The sequence below is a fragment of the Budorcas taxicolor genome, chromosome 14 (assembly GCF_023091745.1).
Source record: "Budorcas taxicolor isolate Tak-1 chromosome 14, Takin1.1, whole genome shotgun sequence".
Lineage (NCBI taxonomy): Eukaryota > Metazoa > Chordata > Mammalia > Artiodactyla > Bovidae > Budorcas > Budorcas taxicolor.
The window spans coordinates 75,530,022-75,551,224 of record NC_068923.1 but is presented as its reverse complement, the minus strand read 5'-3'; the positions used below and the strand labels follow the sequence as shown (position 1 = coordinate 75,551,224).

Sequence of the window (21,203 nt, the reverse complement as noted above, 5' to 3'; positions counted from 1 at the left end):
TGAAGAAACTGAGGTGCAGAGGGGTTAAGTGGCTTGTCCAAGGTCACACAACAGTACATAATGGAGTCAGGTCCAGGAGTCAGGTCCAGACTCCTCTAGTCTCCATGTCCAACACCAACCTGTTCTGCCTTTTCTGTCCACCCTACATTGCTTCCAGGTTGCTACAAGTTGTGGAGGTAGAATTTTGGAGACCAGAGGAAGGGAGAAGTGTCAGTTGACATATGGACTCAAACATAAAGGAAGGGGTAAACGGCTCATATTAATAGGAAATTGATTCATGTCCTCACTCACTAAATATATGTTGGAAAAGTATCTGCTCTAAATTCTGAATACATGAAAAATGCACAGCTTTTTTGTATGTCTATCAGATCTCAACAAAGTGGTTTATAAAAGAAAAGAAAGAAGAATGGGCTCCCCAAACTGACCAGATGGAGAAAATTAACTGCGGCTTTCAGTTCAGTATTGTACATCACAACCTCGTGTCTATCTGCTCTTAAGATACTTGCGCTTACTGATCTAGATTAAGGCAGGGTTTCATTTGTATCATTCCAAACTTAGCTTTTGTTTGAGACTTGGATTCACATAATCAACTCTCATGCTCACCTGAAACTTTGATTATGTCACTCTTGATGGTTTCTCAGACCATGCCTGAGTTTACACAGATGAGGTGGCTCATGGTGGGCCCCTGGGTGGTTTCAGGATGGGATAGACCAGGCTGGAAAACCAACTGTGTGATTGGAGGGTTGGGCCTTTGAGCCACACAATATTCATCTGACCTCCAAGGAGGAAAAGGAAGTCGGAGAAAGAGTTTAATCACATGATCAACAATTTACTCAATCGTCTTGCATACTGCTGTCCAGTAAAAACTCTGGACACCAAAGCTTGGCTGAGTTTCCTGGTTGGTGATGCACACTGATGTGCCAAGAAGATGATGCATCTTGAGGATGAGAAAGCTTTGTTTTGGGGACCTTCCCAGACCTTACAGTGCATTTCTGCACTGAGCTGGTCCTGCTCTGTGTCTTTTATAATAAAGCCATGATCATAAATGTAGAGCTTTCCTGAGACCTCTGAATCATTCACGCTTATTACTGAACCTCAGGGCATGGTGCAAAGCCCAGAATTCTCAGCCAACTGGTCAAAAGTGCAGGTGGCCTGGGAACCACAGAGCCTATGGCAAGTGTCTAAAGTGAGGGAAGTCTTGTGGAAGACTGAGTCCTTCACCTGTGAAGTCTGATGTAGCCCCAGGTAATTAATGTCAGAATTACATTGCAACTCTGTAGACACATATTAAGAAAGTCTGGCCCTCATGGGACTCACAGTCTAGCCAAGATGCCAGACATAGAATAAGCAACTCATGTGAGAAAACTTTGTTTGAAGTAAATTATAGAGCATGGTGGGGTCTGTGGCAGAAGGAGCCCCTGGCACCTACCTAGGTACATAGCAGTGGAACTGTCTCTTATTCATTTACAGTTTGCAAAAATTAGAAAGATGACTTGGCCTTCACAGGTGTTCAATAAATTATTCCTAAAGTGAATGTAATCATGCAACATTTTGTTCAGGATAGAACAGTTTCTACTTAGAAAATTCCTAGGTGAGCGACCCCTTTCTCACTTGCCCAGATGGGTCATGCCACACAGAAATATCCCCACCCCTGACAGCCTCCTTGTTTTTCCTGACTTCTTTTGGCTTGTCTGCCCTTTTCTTTTCTTTCTTTCTTTTTTACTTTGGCCATATTGCACAACTTGGGGGATCTTAGTTCCTTGACCAGGGATCAAGCCCAGGCCCCAGCAAAGAAAGCATCAAGCCCCAACCACTGGACCACCAGAGAATTCCCTGCCCTCTGTTTCTCTTTTCCTTCTCAACCCATCCCTCCCACTTCCCCTTTTTCTTCATTCATTCTCGCTCTCTGTGTGTGTGTCACTGTCTTGCTCTCGCTCGCTCATCAGAGAAAACAATCTCACTTAGGGGAGCAGCAATTCTCCTCCTCCTTCAGTCTCAGAAATGGCTACATTGTTCTGCACTAACAATCAATAGTGATAGGAAGAAGAGAGAACAGGGACCAGTATTCTCCCCACACAGTGCTCCAGGCAGGCTCTGCAAAGTGATCCCTGTAGCACCTGAAATGAAGCCTGCCTTCAGCACTTCTGGTGGTATACATAGGCTAGAAGTTGTATTACAGATACTATAGAAATTGGACTCGCCATCATCACCATAAATCTAAATAGTGAGTCTCAATTCATGCTAGGCATGGTTCTAGAGTAACAATTAACGTTTTCATAAATGATTATTCCAGAAAGATTAACCCTTGCCCCAGTAAGTGGCAAAGCTAGGACAAGAAGTCTTGTCTCTTAAATAGTCTGTCTACAGCTTCATCCAAGTCCTTGATCCCCTCTGAGCCTCAGTTCTTTATCGTAAAATGAAGCTTAGACCCATGTTCCAAGATTACACAAAGAGCCAGTGAAGGAGCCAGGACGTGGCTGAGATCCTGTGACTCTGAGCCCAGAAAGCCTTCATCCACACCGCAGCTCCCTCTGTTTCTTTTGAATCACCGCTATCTTTTGTCAAGTGGCTAAATCGCAGGAACAATAAGTGTCATGAGAGAGAAGAAAAACTTTAAAGAATAGGTGTCTGCAGACGCCTCATATAGTTAGCTAAATGGGAATTTAGAGATGGACCAATACAATCCCTGGACCTACTTTCATGTTTTTAATGGGAAAGAAGATGTGGATTTGGGGAAATACTAGGGAAATGCTTTACATGGATCCCCAACCTATTCCCTTCTGTAGAGAAGGCAAACTGAGTACATACAGCCTCACAAAAAGTTTGGCTTATTGGGGATACATCAGAGGCCACAAAGAACAAGAGGTAAACTGAAGCATGAGAAGCTACCTTCATGAAAGAAATGGTCACAGTGATCAATAATTAGAAAGCTGAGACATCCGGTATCTAAAATTGGGCTTTTATCCATTTGTTCATTTAGCAAATACAGGCAGTGAGTCAAGGGTCTAGGCAATATAAAGTTTAATAACACAATAGGCTCTGCCCTTAAGAAACTTGGACTCACATACTTAAAAAAATTTCTAATAAAATGTAAAGCTATGCTTTAGAAATCAAACAAGTCTTATTATAGTTTCAATTTAATTAAATATGATAATGAGAGAGAAATGGTCAAATATAGAGGTAGCAAAATCAAAAGTCTGTGTTTTAAAACACAATTGATTTTTAAAATAATTAGAGAAGCTGTTGAGACAATTGACAAAATTTATACCTAGACAGTGGATTAGATAGTTCAGTTCAGTTCAGTTGCGTCCGACTCCTTGCGACCCCATGAACTGCAGCACGCCAGGCCACCCCATCCACCACCAACTCCCAGAGTCCACTCAAACCCATGTTCACCGAGTTGGTGATGCCATCCAGCCATCTCATCCTCTGTCATCCCCTTCTCCTCCTGCCCGCAATCCTTCCCAGCATTAGGGTCTTTTCCAATGAGTCAACTCTTCACATGAGGTGGCCAAAGTATTGGAGTTTCAGCTTTAGCATCAGTCCTTCCAATGAACACTCAGTACTGATCTCCTTTAGGATGGACTGGTTGGATCTTCTTGCAGTCCAAGGGACTCTCAAGAGTCTTCTCCAACACCACAGTTCAAAAGCATCAATTCTTCAGTGCTCAGCTTTCTTCACCATCCAACTCTCACATCCATACATGACTACTGGAAAAGCCATAGCCTTGACTAGATGGATCTTGGCTGTCTGGGTTGGTCATAACTTTCCTTCCAAGGAGTAAGCATCTTTTAATTTCATGGCTGCAATCGTGGATTAGATAGTAGTCCTGTATTAATGTTAAATTTCCTACTTTTGTAATGTGGTTATGAAAGAGACTGTGTTTAATCTTAGAAAATACACACTCAAGTATTTAACAGTAATGGGATGTGATGTTTCCCAGTTACTGTCAAACAGTTCAGAGAAAAATACAGACACACACACACACACACACACACACACACACACGTGCGGAAAACGGGAAGAGAAAGAGACAAAGCCGACAATTCAAAATGTAAACATATGTAGAAAATGGGTAATAGAACTAGAACTACTTGTACTATACTTGGGCTGAATAATGGTTCAGCTGGTAAGGAACCTGCCTGCCAATGCAGGAGATGCCAGAGACATGGGTTCAATCACTGGATCTGGAAGATTCCTTGGAGAAGAAAATGGCAATCTGTTCCAGTATGCTTGCCTGGAAAATTCCATGGACAAAGGAGCCTGGCAGGCTACAGTTCATGGGGCTGCAAAGAGTCAGACACAACTGAGTGTGCACGGATGCACACACACACACACACACACACACATACATACTATACTTGAAATGACTGGATAAACCACAGATACTAATGCAGCATCACCTAACACCAAGGAGGCTCCTTCTGGCCAGTGCTAGGCCTGAAACACGGTTTTTCCCATCTTGTGCAACAAGAACACAGGGAAGTCTCAGACTGGCTGCACTCAAGCATGGAAAGGTGACATGTTTTAGAACGTAGTTAAGTGAAACTATAAGCAAGGTGAAAAGACAGCCTTCAGAATGGGAGAAAATAATAGCAAATGAAGCAACTGACAACGAACTAATCTCAAAAATATACAAGCAACTCCTGCAGCTCAATTCCAGAAAAATAAATGACCCAATGAAAAAATGGGCCAAAGAACTAAACAGACATTTCTCCAAAGAAGACATACAGATGGCTGACAAACACATGAAAAGATGCTCAACATCACTCATTATCAGAGAAATGCAAATCAAAACCACAGTGAGGTACCATTTCATGCTAGTTAGAATGGCTGCAATCCAAAAGTCTACAAGCAATAAAAGCTGGAGAGGATGTGGAGAAAAGGGAACCCTCTTACACTGTTGGTGGGAATGCAAACTAGTACAGCCACTATGGAGAACAGCGTGGAGATTCCTTAAAAAACTGGAAATAGAACTGCCATACGACCCAGCAATCCCACTGCTGGGCATACACACCGAGGAAACCAGAATTGAAAGAGACACGTGTACCCCAATGTTCATCGCAGCACTGTTTATAATAGCTGGGACATGGAAGCCACCTAGATGTCCATCAGCAGATGAATGGATAAGAAAGCTGTGGTACATATACACAATGGAGTATTACTCAGCCATTAAAAACAATACATTTGAATTAGTTCTAATGAGACGGATGAAACTGGAGCCTATTATACAGAGTGAAGTAAGCCAGAAAGAAAAACACCAATACATATATAATGCATATATATGGAATTTAGAAAGATGGTAACGATAACCCTGTATGCGAGACAGCAAAAGAGACACAGATGTATAGAACAGTCTTTTGGACTCTGTGGGAGAGGGAGAGGGTGGGATGATTTGGGAGAATGGCATTGAAACATGTATAATATCATATATGAAACGAATCGCCAGTCCAGGTTCAATGCATGATACTGGATGCTTGGGGCTGGTGCACTGGGATGACCCAGAGGGATGGTACAGGGAGGGAGTAGGGAGGGGGGTTCAGGATGGGGAACACGTGTATACTTGTGGCGGATTCATGTTGATGTATGGCAAAACCAATAAAATACTGTAAAGTAAAAAAAAAAAAATAGATTATGTTTAAATGAACCAGCTCAAACCAGCTTTTCGAAGAGTTTATCCAAACACAATGGGTAGAAAGAGATACCTTAATCAGAGTGGGATTGTCCAAGTCACAGAAATTGTTAACCCCCAACTGTCCTTAAGCTACAGCTGCTGCGGCAAACATCCACTAACTGCATTGTCTTTGAAATATTATAGCAATGCGGGTGTGTACATGCATACACAGAATATACAGGCCGTGAGGAGGAGGGAAAGAGAGAATAAGAGAGCGGCAGAGAGAAAGAAGCATCTACTACTATGGACTATAAGATAATGCTTACTTAGATGACAGCCAGGAAATAATATAGACAAACAGCTAAACTTTGTAGTCTCCTACTTCATAGGACTGAACGAGAAAAACGACTGAAGATCATTCCTCATAAGGTTGAAAACCTTTTTACCTAACCCATTCCTTCATGCCCATCTGGAAGGACAGAATCAGGTAACATATAACAATTACACTTCATTCTCAAAATACAATATACCCATATTTTACTGTGCAGCTTAATAAAATATAGAAATACCAATTGGGGAAAAGCTAAATTCTGAACAAGCCATATTTAAATACAAATTCAGTGCTTTTTTTCCCCCAAAGAAAGAAATGAAAACAGGAAAGATTTCCTCCTTAAAGAGTCTCAGAGATAAACACAGACACTATCGCTAACCCACTGGGATTTGTGAAAGTAATTTTAATTCTTGAATTATTGAAAAGGATCTAGTTCTGGCATACTCTAAATTGTAATTAAACAAACAAGCAAAAAGTTCTAAAATGAACAATGCCATCAGATATAGACATTCCATTTAGACACAGCAATGCTAGCATAACAAGCAAGTTAAAAAAAGGGAAAATAATTATTAAACAGATGGGTGGTGAAAAGAAAAGTTTTTTGTTTTTTTTTAAATTCACAAAGCCTTAATCTGAAGCCAAGCAGAAATAAAGATAAACAAGTAGCTGCCCTTCACAGCCAAAGAGCATCCTACCCAGGAAATCAAGTGAAATCGGTCTCAATACTGACTGCAGTTAGCATGAACTTAGTATTCTGATGCCAAACAAAATATTAAAGCAAGTTCCCTGTTTTTAATGCTTTGTATCTTGGTGGTTGTATGAATCAAGATATCTTGGAAAACTCACTAGCAGCTGGAGGATATTAGTTTTCCTACCAAAAATAGTCGGAGTCTCCTAAACTGTGGCATAGACATAAACTGATCAGAGCACTTGAGGAATCTGACTCCACTGTTGAATCAGAAAGATGGGTCAGGGGTTCCAGGCTGAGAGCCTGACATCTTACAGAAAGCTACTGGACATAGTGCTGGCCATCAGAAAATGAGGCGGCCCTTTGTCTTATGGTCTGTAAGGCACATTATATATTATACTGAGAAAAGGTTGGGGTTCCAGAGCTGATACCTTACTAGGTTGTCAGAATGGATCCCCTAGCCTGGAATCTAGTAGGTCAGAGCATCCTCCCAGCAGAGGTCCCACTTAGAATCTGGTAAATTCCTCCACTGTCACTTGAAAGATGTGCCTTTCTCCACCAGAAACATTTTCTTCCTTCTGTCATTGGACCCCACCATAGCCCAAACTATGCTAACCAGCGTGTCACCAGTGATGTGACCCTATGTGGAGCAATTGTCACTTTTCAGGACCTCAGACCACTCACCTATAAAATGAGAGGGTTGGGTCCAGTGATCTCCAAAGGCCATGGCAGTTCTAAAAAATGGAGTTACAATGTTCCATTCTAAATTCCAAACCCAGAGAAACTAATTTGGGACCCTCCACAATCTTGGATGGGGGTGCTAGCAATCAACCTACTTTTATCTGGCCAAATCTCCCAAGTATGTCCTGTTGGCCAAAGATGCACCATAAGTCTCCCCAGCAGCTCTGAGGGAGCCTATAACCCTGTCACCATAATCTCAGAATGATTGTGGATATTTACTTTTAGAGCTTAACTGGTCATATAAACCGGAGTTTCCTTATGACACCACTGAACCCAGGGAGCTGCTGCTGCTGCTAAGTCACTTCAGTCGTGTCTGACCCTTAGCGACCCCATAGACGGCAGCCCACCAGGCTCCCCCATCCCTGGGAGTCTCCAGGCAAGAACACTGGAGTGGGTTGCCATTTCCTTCTCCAGTGCATGAAAGTGAAAAGTGAAAGGGAAGTCGCTCAGTCATGTCCAACCCTTAGCGACCCCATGGACTGCAGCCCACCAGGCTCCTCCATCCATGGGATTTTCCAGGCAAGAGCACTGGAGTGGGGTGCCGTTGCATACAGGGAGCAGTTCAGTACAAAAAAGGACCTTCTTGACGCTTATTCAAGGAAGTTATAAAGGACTGAGGAGAATAAATTACATAGATGTTTTAACACCTTAAGGAATAATAAGAATAATTTGTTGACTATTTACCTTATGCTTCCTGTCCATGGGGTCGCTAAGAGTCAGACATGACTGAGCGACTTCACTTTCACTTTTCACTTTCATGCATTGGAGAAAGAAATGGCAACCCACTCCAGTGTTCTTGCCTGGAGAATCCCAGGGACAGGGGAGCCTGGTGGGCTGCCATCTATGGGGTCGCACAGAGTCGGACACGACTGAAGCGACTTAGCAGCAGCAGCAGCATCAGGACCTGTTCTTCGAGCTAGGCTTCAACCATACGTGAACCAAGAACTTCCAGATGTTCAAGCTGGGTTTAGAAAAGGCAGAGGAACAAGATATCAAAATGCTAACATCCACTGGATCACAGAAAAAGCAAGAGAATTCCAGAAAAACATCTACCTCCGCTTTATTGACTACACTAAAGCCTTTGAGTGTGCGGATCACAATAAACTGTGGAAAATTCTGAAAGAGATGGGAATACCAGACCACCTTATCTGCCTCCTGAGAAACCTGTATACAGGTCAAGAAGCAACAGTTAGAAGCAGACATGGAACACCCGACTGGTTCAAAATTGGGAAAGGAGTACATCAATGCTGTATATTGTCACCCTGCTTATTTAACTTATATGTAGAGTACATCATGTGAAATGCCAGGCTAAATGACTGACAAGCTGGAACCAAGATTGCCGAGAGAAATACCAATAATCTCAGATATGCAGGTGATACCACCCTAATGGCAGAAAGTCTCTTGATTAAGGTGAAAGAGGAGAGTGAAAAAGCTGGCTTTAAACTTAATATTCAAAAAACCCAGATCATGGCATCCAGTCCTATCACTTCATGGCAAATAGATGGAGAAAAAATGGAAACAGTCACGAACACTATTTTCTTGGGCTCCAAAATCACTGTGGATGTGACTGCAGCCATGAAATTAAAGGCATTTTAATGTATTATTTAGTGTATTTAGTGTATTAAAAAGCAGAGACATCACTTGGCCAACAAAGGTCCATATAGTCAAAGCTGTGGTTTTTCTAATAGTCATGTACAGATATGAGAGTAGGACCAAAAAGAAGGCTGAGCACAGAAGAATTGATGTGTTCAAACTATGGTGCTGGAGAAGGCTCTTGAGAGTCCCCAGGACTGTAAGGAGATAAAACAAGTCAATCCTAAAGGAAATCAACCCTGAATATTGTTTGGAAGGACTGATGCTGAAGCTGAAGCTCCAGTACTTTGGCCACCTAATGCGAAAAGCTGACTCATTGGAAAAGACCCTGATGCTGGGAAAGATTGAAGGTAAAAGGAGAAGGGTGTGGCAGAGGATGAGATGGTTAGATAGCATCACCAACTCAGTGGACATGAATTTGAGCAAACTCCCAGAGATAGTGAAGGACATGGAAGCCTGGTATGCTGCAGTCCATGGTGTCACAAAGAGCTGGACATGACTTAGTGACTGAACAGCAATAGAAACCCCTGCAGCTAGGACAGTGGCTGACACATAGTAGGTGTATAATAAATATGGATGACAGAAATAAATGAGTGAATGGCAGCTTTTTATATGACTTTATGAGTATTAAATGAAATAACAAAAATAAAATATTTATCATAGAATCTGGTATATAGTAAATCAACAATCTGTGGTATAATTAAACTATCAGGGGCCCCAAGTTCTAGTCTTGGCTCTTTCCTCAACCAGCAGGATGATTTGGGGCAAGCTATACATTCTCTGAGCCTTAGCATCTCATCTTAAATCTTGTATGATGGATTAGAGCATCTCTGAGGTCTCTTCCAGAATTTAAAGTTCCACAGTACTGAATATCTAATGGTCAAAATTTCCAGCCTTGCTCAATGGTAACTGAACTACTGTTGCCTTAATAGCAACTCAAAAACACTAGTTGTGGCCTTGCTTTAGTATTTCAGTTTCCATTTGCTAACTATACTTTTAGCTCAAGTTTACAAGGAGTTTCTAGGCAACTCTGCAAAGTTCTTGCATTTTCCACTGCACCTCAACTCTTTTTCCTATCTTAATTTCCAAGCACTAAACAGAAGATGGCTTTAGTTTAACAGTCATCTGACCTGGACTATAATGAAAGATTTCTCAAAACAGAAGTCTGGAAAATTTCAGAAAGAGCAGTAAATGCTGATGTTGTAGTCTTGGAGACATCAGTTTATCTCCAAAGAGAGAGCACCTAGAAGCATTATTAAAGCCAAAAACCAAACTGTGAATCATTCATCTTATTTCCAAGAAAAATGCAGTAGCCTTTACCACCTACTCAAAAGTCCATGATGAGAGGATCTCCTCAGTGACTTGGAACGAAGTAATTTAGTTCATCCACCCTTGAGAAATGATTCCTGGGTAACAGGCTAAAACAAAGCAATGTGTCTCATAGACAAAGCTGTGTCCTGTCAGAGTTGCTAATTTCAAGTTTGCAGCCGCATTCATCTCTTACCTTGATAGTCCGATAGAATACATGTGTGTGGGTGCTGCTAAGTTGCTTCAGTCGTGTCTGACTCTTTCTGTCCCTCTGGACCATAGCCCGCCACGCTCCTCTGTCCATGGGGATTCTCCAGGCAAGAATACTGGAGTGGGTTGTCATGCCCTCCTCCAGGGGACCTTCCCAATCCAAGAATCGAACCCGAGTCTCTTACCTCTCCTACGTTGGCAGGCGTGTTCTTTACCACTTGTGCCACCTGAGAAGCCCAATAGAATATATGATTTCTTTGCAAACAATGGACCCAAAAGAAAAAGGATAAATCTCAAATTCAGCTAGCTCTCATTCCTTGATTGCTTATGTCAATCAAGCCAGTTTGGCTGCTGTTCTGCTTGGTAACTGGCTTCAATCAAATCACTTTTAGTGCTTCCAGTAGTCTGCTGCCACGGTTAACACCTGGAAAACCTGCTTCATTTAACTGACTTAACCAAAGTCAGTTTCCCCAGCAAGACCAGACTTGAAAAGCATGGCTCCCCATCAAAACATCGTCAGGAGAAAGGGTCTCTCTGATTTAACGGTTCTGCTGCACACTACTGGCCCCACTGTCACCTTTTGACTTGCAACATATTCTAACAGTTAAGGGTTGACGGTTTGTTACCCAAAGTCCCTAGACCAATGCCTTTGAACTTATTAGAAAATTGAGATCTTAGACACTTATCCAGAGATATTGAATCAGAATTTACATTTATAGGATCCCCAGGTAATTGACATACACACTAAAGTCTGAGAAGCATTAAGTTAGAATAATGGTACTTGAGATATTTATTTCAAATGAAATAAACATTCCCAGTCAGTCTCCAATCATTTGGGAAGAAGTGGAATAAATTATTAGGCTGTTTGCCTTACAGCAATAAGTGATAATTAACCCTACAGGGGCTTTTTGTAATATTACTTTGGTCTTAGAATTTGTTTTCCCTTTTTATGTAATAGGATTTCTCATAATCCTGGAGCAGGGTAAGAAAACCAGATGTATTAAGCAATACCCAGTGGTGTGCTAGTAAACTGGTTTTCTGGAGGGAAAATCCCTGATTTGTACCATTTGTCAATTTCCATGGTGTAAATTGCTCATTCATGATCAATTTAAAGCTACCAATGATTTTAACAACTGCCACAGAAAATTCTAGAAAATTTAATAATTGGCTTTTACAAATTGTTATGAACTATTCCAATACCACCAAAAGATCCTCAAAAAGGAAATCTCTTTTCAAATTATGGCCACTCCTTGCTTGAACCTATGAGATGATGTCAGGCTAGACTTCCTAAACATCCTTTTCCTTCCATCATTCATGCCCCTGCTCCAGAACTGAAGAAGGTTCCCTATCATTCACTGAGTGCACACCTCTAACCTCTTTTTCTGTTTTTCAAAAACCCCTTCTCATTCCTCACACTCTATTTATCCCACTGCGTTTTCTAGCTCTCTTGAACATACTACATACTTCCCACTTCTGTTTCCTTCAACTCATCAGTTTTTGAGGTCATGATTGAGGAAGCAGGTAACCCCAGCTATTGTCAGCATCTAACTTCCAACAACGAGGGACAGGACTGCAACGGGGTGGAGCTAACACAGCGAATGGCAGGCGGAGAAGTGGGAGGACCTGAGTGTTGATAACATCTCTGAGTTGCCGAATCAACTTTCCCTGAACTCACCCTTCTTACAGACTTGCCGGTAGAGAAGTGAATAAACATCGAGATTCTACACCTGCAACTGAAAGCGAACCTAACAGGGTGCTGAGAGATAAAGTTCATTGACGGAATGACAAGCCACATCAGTGTGAACCCAAACGAGGCCGTCACCAGCACAGCCTGCAGTGGTTCCCGCCAGCCTTGTAATCAAATATCTGGAAGACACCAGTGAGGTGCTGATCACGGCAACAGCAGGTTAGAGCACTTCACAATCCCATCGAATCTTGGATATGGAAAGGATCTTAAAGGTTTTATAATTTTACTTCCCACCAAAGGCATCCATGACAGGCCATTATCAGCCTTTTAAAATGAATGTGGATTCATATTCTTCCAAGGCAGTATATTCTATTTTATTATTTATTCTATTTATTATTCTTAATTCTTTGTGACAAGCTAAAATATGCCTTGCTGTAATTTCTAGTCACTAGCCACAATTCTCCTCTTTTGAATCACATGCAAAAAGAACTTGAGATATATGAGACTATTGATTATGTCTTATCTGTTCTAAGTATCTTTATTCCCCTCTTTTCAGACCTCTCACCACCTCTTATCCATGGGTAGAAGGACAGAGTCCAGTGGCATGCCTCTAAACAGATCCCTACACACTGATGTCAGCCCACAGCAATCTATTTTCTTTGCATATGATGTTTCAGTCCATAACAAATCTGAATTTTATCTAACCTGACTACAAGAATAGAGTATTAGCCAAGGTTACACCAGTTGCTGTAACTAGATTATAGTTTATTTATTTCCAATACAAGTTCATTTCTCCTTCACAAAAACTCAAAAGCAAAGTTCTCACTGATCTCTTCAGGACTCAGAGTCTCAGGATCTTTCTCTTTTGTGGCTCCAACAACTTGAACACCAGCTTCCAAAGCAACCATGGAAGCAGAAAGAGCAAAGAGGATCCAGTGAAAGGTGTGGTTATGTCCAAGCCTGGAAGTGGTGCCCATGACTTCTCCTCCCATTCCATTAGCCACACCCCAGTGAGATGCCACATGTCACTCAAAACACACGTGAAAAACATATTTAGCTGTGTGACCAGGAGGAAGAGGACACAGACTTGGTGAACAGCCTGTCAGTTTCGGCCACAAATACCATATGAAAACATCTGTCTAAATGTCTAAGTATTTACAGAAATCCAAATTATCCATGGAGACAGACAAGGATTTGCCTAACTCGGAAAGACAAAAAGTGGAGTCCCACAGGAAAATAGGTATGACAGCACATTCTGCTTATTTCATAAAAATAGAAGATATTTTGGCATGGAATGGGAAACATGTTAAAAAGAGTGCTTCCCAACGGCTTCCTAAAGAGTGCATTAGGGAAACTCATTTCCTCCAAACCATAATAAAGGAACAGTAGCAAATCAGAAGTAAAAACATTTATTTTATTTTTAGAAAATACTTTCTGTTGCCTGAATTACTTATAAGGAACAACAATGCTGTGCTATGTTATTCTCACAACATTATTCTTATTTATTCATTAATTAACAATATGAAGTAGAAAATCATAAAGAGTAAATTGATAGATGTGACTATGTAAAAATTAACCTTTGGTATATCAACAAACAGTTTCAGTCAGTCAGTCAGCTCAGTCGCTCAGTTGTGTCCGACTCTTTGCAACCCCATGAATCGCAGCACGCCAGGCCTCCCTGTCCATCACCATCTCCTGGAGTTCACTCAGACTCACGTCCATCGAGTCCGTGATGCCATCCAGCCATCTCATCCTCGGTCATCCACTTCTCCTCCTGCCCCCAATCCCTCCCAGCATCAGAGTCTTTTCCAATGAGTGAACTCTTCACATGAGGTGGCCAAAGTACTGGAGTTTCAGCTTTAGCATCATTCCTTCCAAAGAAATCCCAGGGTTGATCTCCTTCAGAATGGACTGGTTGGATCTCCTTGCAGTCCAAGGGACTCTCAAGAGTCTTCTCCAACACCACAGTTCAAAAGCATCAATTCTTCGACGCTCTGCCTTCTTCACAGTCCAACTCTCACATCCGTACATGACCACAGGAAAAACCATAGCCTTGACTAGACGGACCTTTGTTGGCAAAGTAATGTCTCTGCTTTTGAGTATACTATCTAGGTTGGTCATAACTTTTCTTCCAAGGAATAAGCGTCTTTTAATTTCATGGCTGCAATCACAATCTGCAGTGATTTTGGAGCCCCAAAAAATAAAGTCTGACACTGTTTCTACTGTTTCCCCATCTATTTCCCATGAAGTGATAGGACCAGATGCCATGATCTTCGTTTTCTGAATGTTGAGCTTTAAGCCAACTTTTTCGCTCTCCTCTTTTACTTTCATCAAGAGGCTTTAGCTCCTCTTCACTTTCTGCCATAACGGTGGTGTCATCTGCATATCTGAGGTTATTGATATTTCTCCTGGCAATCTTGATTCCAGCTTGTGTTTCTTCCAGTCCAGCATTTCTCATGATGTACTCTGCATAGAAGTTAAATAAGCAGGGTGACAATATACAGCCTTGACGTACTCCTTTTCCTATTTGGAACCAGTCTGTTGTTCCATGTCCAGTTCTAACTGTTGCTTCCTGACCTGCATACAGATTTCTCAAGAGGCAGGTTAAAATTAAGAAAATATGTCCAGTGATTGTGACAGAGAGCTAACATTCCTAAAATATAAAGAATTCTTGCAAATAAGGAAATAAAGACAAGTAAATACATTGATGTATTTAAACAAACGTAATGAAGAACGTGATTAGACAATTCACCAAATATGAACTATCATTATAATATGTTTGATTCAATAGCAATTAAACCAAAAAAAAAAAAAAAACTGGGGAAAGTTGCCCATTTGTAACTGATTTTTTTAAAGATTAGTATCTGTGTTGACAACAATGTGCTAAACCTAGCATTCTCATCTAGAAGTGTTTGCCACAGGCATGAACAGGCTTAAAACTGCTTTCTGATCCACAAAGTTCATATTTGGGAGTCTAGTTTTAAGGGATAAATAGAGAAAATCACAGAATCCTCTCTGTTGGGATATACATCATAGCATTATTTCTAATAGTGAAAATGAAACAATCCATTGCTGAAATAAATTATGGGGCATCTACATAAGAAAAATAAAAGCACCCATTAAAGGTTATACTTCTGAAAAATATTTAATAACACAAAATACTGTTATGCAGAAAAATTAAATTAGGAAGCAAAATAATATACATTGCAGGATCCTAATTTTATGGAATATATGAGTATGGTCAGTAGTATATGATAACATCTATATAACAAGTAGTTGGAATGCTTGATGAAGAGAAAGAACTAGTGCTTTTGAAAATAACTGCTAAAATTTTCTGGAAGAAACTAAATTCTAATTATTTCTACTTCTTACCTATTAGTTTTAACAGTGCTTACTTTGATCTTAAAATCTTAAAATTTTACCACTGGGTCTTGAACAGCGTTATAAACCACAACAGAAGGTGCTAAGGATATGTACTGAATTCTCCTTTCTCCAAGAGGAGGGGAGCAGATAGAATCAAGGAATTGAAAGATGTTTACTGGGGAACACATATTGGTGTGAAAACAAAATGACTCCAGGATCATTCTTATTATGGTAAGGTCTTTCTCCCTGGGAACTCTCATCTGGATAGGACAAGAATCCTGAGGACCCCAATTCAATCCATGCATTCAGATGTAGTTACTGTTCCTTTGTGGAGAAGGAGCTAGACAGTTGGATCTATTGGTTGAGATGCCCAGTCTCTGCCACTGTAGACAACCCACGGCTAAAGCGGAATCTAGTGCCCTTGCTAGGGCCTGTCAACCAGCGGGTGGCCTGGAACCCAAGGGCTGAAGAGTTCACCTATGCAAGTAAGAACTATGGGAACTGAGGCCAGTAAGACAGCTGGGGGTAAGGACTTTCTCCCAGCCTCACTTTCTTGGATACTCCCCTCTAAAGCAGGCCTGATCTCTCAATATCAGAGGAGCTTATTGATAGAGCTCTTGCAATTTATACACACACACATACACAGAACCATTTTCAGGTTCTAGCATCAGAAACTCCCCTCTAACAACTCCAGATTAGAATGGAATCCAGATTGCAAACCGAGAAAACAAGTTAAATCCTCAAAGTGAAAGGGTTAGTCTCTCAGTCTTGTCTGACTCTCTGCGACCCCACAGACTGAAGCCTGCCAGGCTCCTCTGTCCAGGGAATTCTTTAGGCAGGAATACTGGAGTGGGTTGCCATGCCCTTTTCCAGGGGATCTTCCCAACCCAAGGATTGAACCCAGGTCTCCCACATTGCCGGCGGATTCTTTTACCATCTGAGCTACCAGGGAAGCCCTAGATCCTCAAAAGGAACTAGAATATAGACGATGACTCTTGAAGAGGCTTTATGCAAATCTGCCCATCACTCCACCCAGGAACCTTTCCGCTCCACATAACAATAAGTGTTGGAGAATCTAAGACCACCTCTATTCATCTGACTCCAGTTTTTCTCCAAGCCCCAAACTCTCCTGCTACAGTCTCAGAAGAGTAAGTTGGTATTTGGTTTATAGCTACACAACTGAAGGGGGCTACTCAAGTGAGTCTTTGCAGAATCAGAAAGTTTTCTTTCCAGGTGAAGAACCACAAAAACTGAAAACAGAAACAGCCAACAACTTTAAAGGACCAGTGTGTCTTGCTTAAAAGAAGAATAGATTTAAGTTCCCCTTCAGCAGGTCCCCTGTTGCTTAAAGCAAACTTTTCTGGATATAGCAAGGAGATCAATACATAATTTTGGTGACAAATAGACTTTTCCATGCAAGAAAGAGTTTTAGCCGCCTAGGACTAAATCATGGTAATTGAAGGTCATCTCTTTGAGGTCAGTGGTTGGGACCAAGACACTGACTAGATTGCTGTGCTGTTAAAGCTGTCTAGTTAAAGCTGTTTATCTGTAAGGTGAGTCATAAGGCTACCTGCATCATGGGACGCTGTGAAGGTTCACCAGAAAACCCTCCACACCCTTTCATGTAAAACAACCAACCAAAAAAAGCCCAAATGAGATATGCTTTCTACATGGTGGAAATCAGTGATTTTCCCCACCAAATAAAATCTCAGCAAACCCTCAAAGTGTAAACAGAGAGAACTGGTGAACATGTTCCTGAAGCAGCTGGCTTGATGCTCTACAACCTGATGAAAGAGACCTGCTAACAGCATGCAACTGAAGCATCTCTGGGCCCCCAGGTTGCTTGGGAATACAGTCCTGGATGAACTGTGATTGAATTCTACTGTGTTCACAGGCAGGACAGCAGGTTGGAGCCTCCATTGGCTCATTCACTTAACCACCTTGGAATCTGCCAACATGCGCTTTCTCTGCACGTGAGAAAAAGCACCCAGGGTGAAGCGGAATACACCACCTGTCTCACTAGCTCTGGTGACATACAGAACCATTTGTTCCTTGCTGTTCTCAGCACACAGCTGAAGATATTTTTAATTAAAAAAAAAAAAAAAAAGATGCCATCCAAACGATGTCTCCATTTTTATCTAAACCTAGCTCTTCGAATCCATTATCACAGTAAGGGGAGAAATCTCCTGCCTGCAGGAGCTGATGGATATACTGCCCAGAAGAGACAGGTGAGTCTGGGTGGTCTGTCTTATTCAAGATGACATTCTCCTGTTTGAACTGTCTCAGTCGGATTCCCCAACAATTAGCCATGATGATAGATGTTATCCAATATAATTTTTAACTTTTCAAAGCCCTTCAATGCTTATTTCATTTGGCCCCAAAAGAAATCCTGAAAAAGACAGGTAGGGGAAGGTATTAATTACATTAATTATCATCTCTTTTTAAGAAAGATATACCAAGAGCTGAGGTTTGCCAACTCCTATGTGGGCTGACTGGCTATGAGACATCAGGATGGCTTCCGCTGGCAAAGAAAGCTTCAGGACAAACCCTGGGAGGACTTTTAGATTTCTTCCAATATGAAGTTTCATCCTTCATTTCATCCTTCATCAGAAAATGGATGATACTTCATTACATTTTGTGACCCACCTAGAATTTACCGATCACTTTCGCATATTAGATTGAATCATATGAAACTGCCAATATTTGGGTGTTTTTGATTTATAAAAGCAATTCCATATGATTTGACCTAATATTTTACAACTTTCAATCTTCTGTAGCATAAATAGGTCCAAGCTCTTAGCTTTATTTCAGATCTGGGAAATGTAAACAGCAGGAGTCAGTCTAATTATACGTGTGTGTTTATAGATAATAAAGTATAAATCATTTGATGTGGCCATTTAGGTACAATTTCCAAAATGCTCTCAGAATATAAATAAGTAAGAAGCTATAAATATTAAGTACCTTACCTCAAACTTCATTTCAGTTCAGTCACTCAGTCGTGTCCAACTCTTTGCAAGCCCATGGACCGCAGGAGGCCAGGCCTCCCTGTCCATCACCAACTCCCAGAGTTTACCCAAACTTATGTCCATTGAGTCAGTGATGCCATCCAACCATCTCATCCTCTGTCATCCCCTTCTTCCCCTGCCCTCAATCTTTCCCAGCATCAGGGTCTTTTCAAATGAGTCAGCTCTTCGCATCAGGTGGCCGAAGTATTGGAGTTTCAGCTTCAGCATCAGTCTTTCCAATGAACACCCAGGACTGATCCCCTTTAGGATGGACTGGTTGGATCTCCTTGCAGTCCAAGGGACTCTCAAGAGCCTTCTCCAACACCATAGTTCAAAAGTATCAATTCTTTGGCTTTCAGTTTTCTTTATAGTCCAACTCTCACATCCATGCATGACCACTGGAAAAACTATAGCCTTGACTAGACGGACTTTGTTGACAAAGTAATGTCTCTGCTTTTTAACATACTGTCTAAGTTGGTCATAACTTTTCTTCCAAGGAGTAGTTCAGTTCAGTTCAGTTCAGTTGCTCAGTTGTGTCCAACTCTTTGCGACCCCATGAAGCGCAGCATGCCAGGCCTCTCTGTCCATCACCATCTCCTGGAGTTCACGCAAACTCATGTCCATCAAATTGGTGATGCCATCCAGCCATCTCATCCTCTGTCATCCCCTTTTTCTCCTGCCCCCAATCCCTCCCAGCATCAAAGTCTTTTCCAATGAGTCAACTCTTCACATGAGGTGGCCAAAGTACTGGAGTTTCAGCTTTAGCATCATTCCTTCCAAAGAACACCCAGGGCTTATCTCCTTTAGAATGGACTGGTTGGATCTCCTTGCAGTCCAAGGGATTCTCAAGAGTCTTCCCCAACACCACAGTTCAAAAGCATCAATTCTTCAGCACTAAGCTTTCTTTATAGTTCAACTGTCACATCCATACATGACTACTGGAGAAACCACAGCCTTGACTAGACGGACCTTTGTTGGCAAAGTAATGTCTCTGCTTTTCAATATGCTATCTAGGTTTGTCATAAATTTTCTTCCAAGGAGTAAGCGTCTTTTAGTTTCATGGCTGCAGTCACCATCTGCACTGATTTTGGAGCCCAAAAAAATTAAGTCTGATACTGTTTCCACTGTTTCTCCATCTATTTCCCATGAAGTGATGGGACCGGATGCCATGATCTTCATTTTCTGAATGTTGAGCTTTAAGCCAACTTTTTCACTCTCCTCTTTCACTTTCATCAAGAGGCTCTTTAGTTCTTCTTCACCTTCTGCCATAAGGGTGGTACCATCTGCATATCTGAAGTTATTGATATTTCTGCCAGCAATCTTGATTCCAGCTTGTGCTTCATCCAGCCCACCTCAAACCTGCCTCTTACTAAATTCATTTTTCTAATCAAGGGATTATCTCTACAGGTACTTAGCTAACACAAACCATTTCCACGTGCACCACCAGATACTCAGAATGCAAGAAATAACAACTTCCTTTATGCCTTTTATTTCTTATTCTTAACAAAGAAACTATGGAGGCTTATTCACTTAAACTGCTGATTTCTACTTTTCCTTCCAATCTCTTGGACACTTTAACTGTATTATGTATTACATTGTATTAGTGTTGTAATAATAAAATCACTCCATGCTAATTTCCCATCACTGCTACCTCTTACCTCTTCCCACAGGGCAGATTTCTACCATTCAGAGTCTGGACATTTTGCAGAACTTGTGGGATCCCAACCAATAAAGCTCTATCTGCGCCCCCCCCAAATAGTTTTACAAGCTGTGTGAAATAACCATATTCTAGCAGCTTGTTCCTCTATATACTTGTTAAGTTTCAGGGCTCAAACTTGACATATGGTTTAAGAAAAACTAGGCAGTTTTTAAGAAAGCATATTATAGAATTCAAATTCTACCAAGGTTCTATCAGGCTTGCTTTAAAAAAAAAATTCAGAAGCCCATAAACCCACTAAGTTGGATCATCTGTGCCTGTTACAACATTGCTTAAATTTTTCCCCACTGCTGAGATCATTTCCCTGAAGATTTCTAAAGGTACAAAGAAAGCATAAGGCTTCAGTGTCCGTCATGGTTTTCCACTTAATTTCCACTATGTTTTGCAGCATCACCCCTTCCCTCAGAGTCCAAAGCTTAGGCGACAGTCCAAAGTGGAATTGGACCCGCATGGCAACCAATCAGTCTTGCCTCTGCTGTTTACTGAAATGTCTTAATAAAAGATGGAGGCCCAGGAAGGACTGACCTGGCCCCCGACTTTATTTTTTCCCACCTGATCCCAGTCATGCTCTCTTTACTCTTCATCCTATAGTGACTATGCATTAGGAAGCTGGAAAGGTGTGAGAAAATATTTAATGGATCAAAAGAAAGCCTGGCCATCTTCTGCAGCTGAGAAAGTGGACTCCTAAATTTCTCATGGGTGGGAAGAGAATCATGTCCAAATAGTCTTTCTATGTATTTTTACAAAATCCCCAGCAGGAGTCAACCAATTCAGTAGGGGTATGTGAGGAGGGAGAGAATGATAATGCTGATGAGTGTGAAGACTGGTGTACAAATAAAAGTTTCTACCTCTGGATGGCACTGGCAACAAGTTAAAGCTAAAGCCAAGCACGTGGACAAAATCCAGGGCCCAATCAGTGGCCCAGGCAGCACCTCTGGGGGGACTG

General features: G+C 41.4%; 1 protein-coding gene across 1 annotated transcript in view; it reads right to left on the bottom strand.

The window, feature by feature from the left end:
• The window catches only part of NCALD (neurocalcin delta), a 477,985-nt gene that overhangs the window by 258,504 nt on the left and 198,278 nt on the right, over window positions 1–21,203 (bottom strand). The window lies entirely within an intron of this gene.